Genomic DNA, 6000 nt, shown 5'->3' on the forward strand with positions numbered 1-6000 from the left:
AGGGTGAGGTCACTGTGCTAGGAGAAAGGGAGGTAAACCAGGCGGCCTTGGAGGAGTTCGAAATTACGAGAGAGGAGGTCAAGAGACACCTGCTGGATCTGGATGTTAGAAAGGCGGTTGGTCCAGATGGGATCTCACCATGGGTACTGAAAGAGTGTGCAGAGGCACTTTGCTTGCCACTCTCCATAGTGTATAGTAAATCACTAGAGACAGGAGACCTACCAGAAATATGGAAGACGGCGAATGTGGTCCCAATATACAAAAAGGGCGACAGACAAGAGGCACTGAACTACAGGCCAGTGTCCTTGACTTGTATACCATGCAAGGTGATGGAGAAGATCGTGAGAAAAAACCTGGTAACACATCTGGAGAGAAGGGACTTCGTGACAAATCGCCAACATGGATTCAGGGAGGGTAAATCTTGCCTTACAGGCTTGATAGAATTCTACGATCAGGTGACACAGATTAAGCAAGAAAGAGAGGGCTGGGCGGACTGCATTTTCTTGGATTGTCGGAAAGCCTTTGACACAGTACCGCATAAGAGGCTGGTACATAAGCTGGAGAGACAGGCAGGTGTAGCTGGTAAGGTGCTCCAGTGGATAAGGGAGTATCTAAGCAATAGGAAGCAGAGAGTTACGGTGAGGGGTGAGACCTCCGATTGGCGTGAAGTCACCAGTGGAGTCCCACAGGGCTCTGTACTCGGTCCTATCTTGTTTCTGATATATGTAAATGATCTCCCGGAGGGTATCGATTCATTTCTCTCAATGTTTGCGGACGATGCTAAAATTATGAGAAGGATTAAAACAGAAGAGGACTGTTTGAGGCTTCAAGAAGACCTAGACAAGCTGAAGGAATGGTCGAACAAATGGTTGTTAGAGTTTAACCCAACCAAATGTAATGTAATGAAGATAGGTGTAGGGAGCAGGAGGCCAGATACAAGGTATCATCTGGGAGAGGAAATTCTTCAGGAGTCAGAGAAGGAAAAAGACTTGGGGGTTGATATCACGCCAGACCTGTCTCCTGCAGCACATATCAAGCGGATAACATCAGCGGCATATGCCAGGCTGGCCAACATACGAACGGCATTCAGAAACTTGTGTAAAGAATCATTCAGAACTTTGTATACCACATATGTCAGGCCAATCCTGGAGTATGCAGCCCCAGCATGGAGTCCATATCTAGTCAAGGATAAGACTAAACTGGAAAAGGTTCAAAGGTTTGCCACCAGACTAGTACCCGAGCTGAGAGGTATGAGCTACGAGGAGAGACTACGGGAATTAAACCTCACTTCGCTGGAAGACAGAAGAGTTAGGGGGGACATGATCACCACATTCAAGATTCTGAAGGGGATTGATAGGGTAGATAAAGACAGTCTATTTAACACAAGGGGAACACGCACAAGGGGACACAGGTGGAAACTGAGTGCCCAAATGAGCCACAGAGATATTAGAAAGAACTTTTTTAGTGTCAGAGTGGTTGACAAATGGAATGCATTAGGGGGTGATGTGGTGGAGGCTGACTCCATACACAGTTTCAAGTGTAGATATGACAGAGCCCGATAGGCTCAGGAATCTGTACACCTGTTGATTGACGGTTGAGAGGCGGGACCAAAGAGCCAGAGCTCAACCCCCGCAAACACAACTAGGTGAGTACAACTAGGTGAGTACACACACACACACACACACACACACACACACACACACACACACACACACACACACACACACACCCATGATTTAATCAGAGATGTAGGCTAGCTAAGCAGCAAAGTAAAAGGGCATGGAGAAACTATAGGAATAACAGGACACTGGAGAGCAGAGAAAGATTCCAGAATGCCAGGAATGAATATGTTAGGATGAGAAGAGAGGCAGAAAAACAATACGAAAATGACATCGCAAGCAAGGCAAAGACTCAGCCTAAATTGCTGCATAGCCACATCAGGAGAAAAACAACAGTAAAGGAACAGGTTATGAAATTAAGGATAGGGGCAGAAGGATTCACTACAAACGACAAGGAAGTGTGTGAGGAACTGAATAAGAAATTCCAAGAGGTCTTCACCTTAGAGCAGGGAGAAATCCCAGAGATAAGAGAGGGAATAGCTAACCAGGAACCACTGGAAGAGTTTCAGATTACCAGCGGGGAAGTAAGAAAGTGTTTACTAGAATTGGATGTGACAAAGGCTATAGGCCCAGATGGAATCTCCCCTTGGATACTAAAGGAAGGAGCAGAAGAACTGTGCCTCCCGCTCTCCATGGTGTATAACAAATCACTGGCAACAGGGGAACTGCCAGAAATTTGGAAAGCAGCTAACGTAGTCCCGATATACAAGAAAGGGGATAGACAAGAGGCACTGAATTAGAGACAAGTGTCCCTAACCTGCATACCATGCAAGATGATGGAGAAGATTGTGCGAAGAAAGCTAGTGGAGCCCCTGGAGCGAAAGAACTTTGTAACACAGCATCAACATGGATTCAGGGATGGCAGGTCCTGCCTCACAGGGTTACTTGAATTCTACGACCAGGCAACAAAAATAAGGCAAGAAAGAGAAGGGTGGGCAGACTGCATATTTTTGGATTGTCAGAAAGCCTTTGACACAGTGCCACACAAGAGGCTAGTGAAAAAACTGGAGATGCAGGCTGGAGTGAAAGGGAAGGTACTCCGTTGGATACCGGAGTACCTAAGTAACAGGAGACAACGAGTCAGTGTGAGGGGTGAGGTCTCAGATTGGCGAGACGTTACGAGTGGAGTACCGCAGGGGGTCAGTCCTTGGACCTATACTGTTTCTGATATATGTAAATGATCTTCCAGAGGGTATAGAATCGTTTCTCTCAATGTTTGCCGATGATGCAAAAGTTATGAGGAGGATTGAAACTGAGGACGATAGTAGGAGGCTGCAAGATGACCTAGACAGACTGAGTGAATGACCAACAAATGGCTGTTGAAGTTCAACCCGAGTAAATGCAAAGTAATGAAACTAGGTGGTGGAAATAGGAGGCCAAACACAGGATACAGAATAGGAGATGAAGTACTTAATGAAACGAACAGAGAGAAAGATCTAGGAGTTGATATCACACCAAACCTGTCTCCTGAAGCCCACATAAAAAGAATAACGTCTGCGGCATATGCGAGGCTGGCTAATATCAGAACAGCGTTTAGGAACCTGTGTAAGGAATCATTCAGAATCTTGTACACCACATATGTAAGACTAATCCTGGAGTATGCGGCCCCAGCATGGAGCCCGTACCTTGTCAAGCACAAGACGAAGCTGGAAAAAGTCCAAAGGTATGCCACTAGACTAGTCCCAGAACTAAGAGGCATGAGTTACGAGGAAAGGCTGCGGGAAATGCACCTTACGACACTGGAAGACAGAAGAGTAAGGGGAGACATGATCACAACCTACAAAATCCTTAGAGGAATCGACCGGGTAAACAAGGATAAACTATTCAACACTGGTGGGACGCGAACAAGGGGACACAGGTGGAAACTGAGTACCCACATGAGCCACAGAGACGTTAGAAGGAACTTTTTCAGTGTCAGAGTAGTTAACGGATGGAATGCACTAGGCAGTGATGTGGTGGAGGCTGACTCCATACACAGTTTTAAATGTAGATATGATAGAGCCCAGTAGGCTCAGGAATCTGTACACCAGTTGATTGACAGCTGAGAGGCGGGACCAAAGAGCCAAAGCTCAACCCCCGCAAGCACAAATAGGTGAGTCCAAATAGGTGAGTACACACACACACACACACACACACACACACACACACTATAAAGAATAAATAAGAATAGGGGGAACAAGTTCCTGAAGATTGCATAACCCGACATAGATGGAGTATGATCGAAGATACTGGAGTTAAGTGATGTAATACAGCTCCAGACACCAGACATTGTTGCACTCACGGAGACAAAACTTGAAGATGTTATTTTAAATGAGGTCATATTCCCAAGGGGCTACTCAATTTGGAGACGAGACAGAAAAATTAGGAAAGGCGGTGGCGTTGCTGTGTTGGTGAAAGAACACCTAAAGGTGAAGGAAATAATGACTGCCAATCCACAAGAAGTTGACATAAGAGCACTAGAGATCTGCCATGAGGATGATAAACTAATGATCATAAATGCATATAGTCCACCGCCAAGCAGCACATGGTCAAAGGAGGAGCTAGATAGTAAACGAGAAGGTCTTATAACAATAATGAGAGAGATCATAGCGAGAGCGGATAACGATTGTTCACGACTGTTATGGCCCTATTGGGTCGCAACTATTATAGTCTGTGGGTTGGTTGGTGTTGTCATTGATTCTTCTCTATGGACAACCCAACCCACACAACTCGGTAGAGTGCTTATACTAGGAGATCACCCTTGGCACTTCTGGCTCTTGGAGAGGGGCTCAACGTCACACGTTTAGGGGATGCGGCTCCAACACTTAGCCTCGTTGTCAAGTGCACACACCCACTCGAGCCGCAGTGACTCCCCACTCTCTCCTCAGGTAATATGATCTCCTCGATCACCTTTTGGCTTATTAGTATTACCTCCTACCCTGTCCACAGCAGTGGTTCTTGGTTCTTTCTCTCTCTCTCTCCTTCTTTACTACCTCCTGGGAAGCCTCACTAGGACAAGGGCAAACACCAGCAAATTGGGATACATTTACTGGACAAAGCACATACACAATACATACACACATATAATAATAATGAATCCTATACTCTATAATATCACAATCAGGCTGCACTCCAACACCATCAGAACTCTATTATCAGCTTATCAAGTGGTATCCTATCTCCTGGTTCACCACCTGATACTGTCAACCTCCTCAAGTTGATCAAGTCTACATACACTGTTGCACCATCAGCAAGATAATATATATATAGAAAATCAGCATTTGAATGCAATAACATATATCAGTATAAATGTTCATTGATACACAACAATGATCAATCGATCACTGTCAGTCCTGGAACGCATACATCTGTAGGTAATCCAGCCTGCGACTGTAACTCTAAACTTCAGTATAAAACACTCCTTGACATAAGAATGCAAACAACCACTCACCTCTCACTGCGTCTTGCACACTAATGACAACCAAACACTATCAACTTCCTACAAGTAATCCACCAGAACTTCCCCTTCCACCTCTGGAAGTTCACTACCCTAATATCTTTAGGTTCTTCCGGGCTTCACTACCAGGATCCTCTGCAGCTCCTCCAGGCTGCTATCATGAAGTTTCCTTGAGCAACTACGGTGCTTCACCCTTCTGCTAGGTTCCTCCACAGCTCTCTTGGCTGCTACACCATGAAGTTTCCTCGAGCAACTATGGTGCTTCACCACCTCTACAGAAGCACGTGACACTCCTCTTCACTGCTGCTTCTCCTCACAGCTCGAGGTCCTCTCCTCCACTACCTTGGAGTCTCATCAATTACTTCATCTGTGCTGGCTTCGAAGTTCTCAGCAATTTCTTCCCCAAAGACAAACCTGCAACCCATCGACACTCCAATAAAATGTTTCCCCTTTAACACATAAACAAAAATAATCACAAAATATGTTTGCCTCAAATCTCTATCTGTCCTCTACATACAGTGAGAGTGGACTCCCCCGCTTTGGGCGGGTACATACTCCACCTCGCCTGGCGGCGGTCCTCACTCACGCTGGGAGGGTCCTTCGCCGTCAGGAGCCAGGCTCCCTCCGTCGCCCGCCAGCGCTCAGAGGGGACGGACGTCGCTCTGTGTTCCTCCCTCTCCACTCTCTTATTTCAGGCCTTCTGCCTTATTAAAACATGTCTAACTTATAAATAAACATCGCTACTGTCGCTGGGCACACGACCAACTACAAGCAATCACTATGAACTGGCGTATATCGTGCTTACCACAGATTATAAGGTCGAGGGCGCTTTCCCTCTGACGGCGTCTGGTCAGGGCGCTCCACACAGCCCACGAAAATGCCTCTGAGCAGCTTATTAAACTCTCCTCGCCGTCCAAGACTTGAGACCGCAACGTTCTCAGCTCA

This window comes from Procambarus clarkii, chromosome 85 (genome assembly GCF_040958095.1).
Source record: "Procambarus clarkii isolate CNS0578487 chromosome 85, FALCON_Pclarkii_2.0, whole genome shotgun sequence".
Taxonomy (NCBI): Eukaryota; Metazoa; Arthropoda; class Malacostraca; order Decapoda; family Cambaridae; genus Procambarus; species Procambarus clarkii.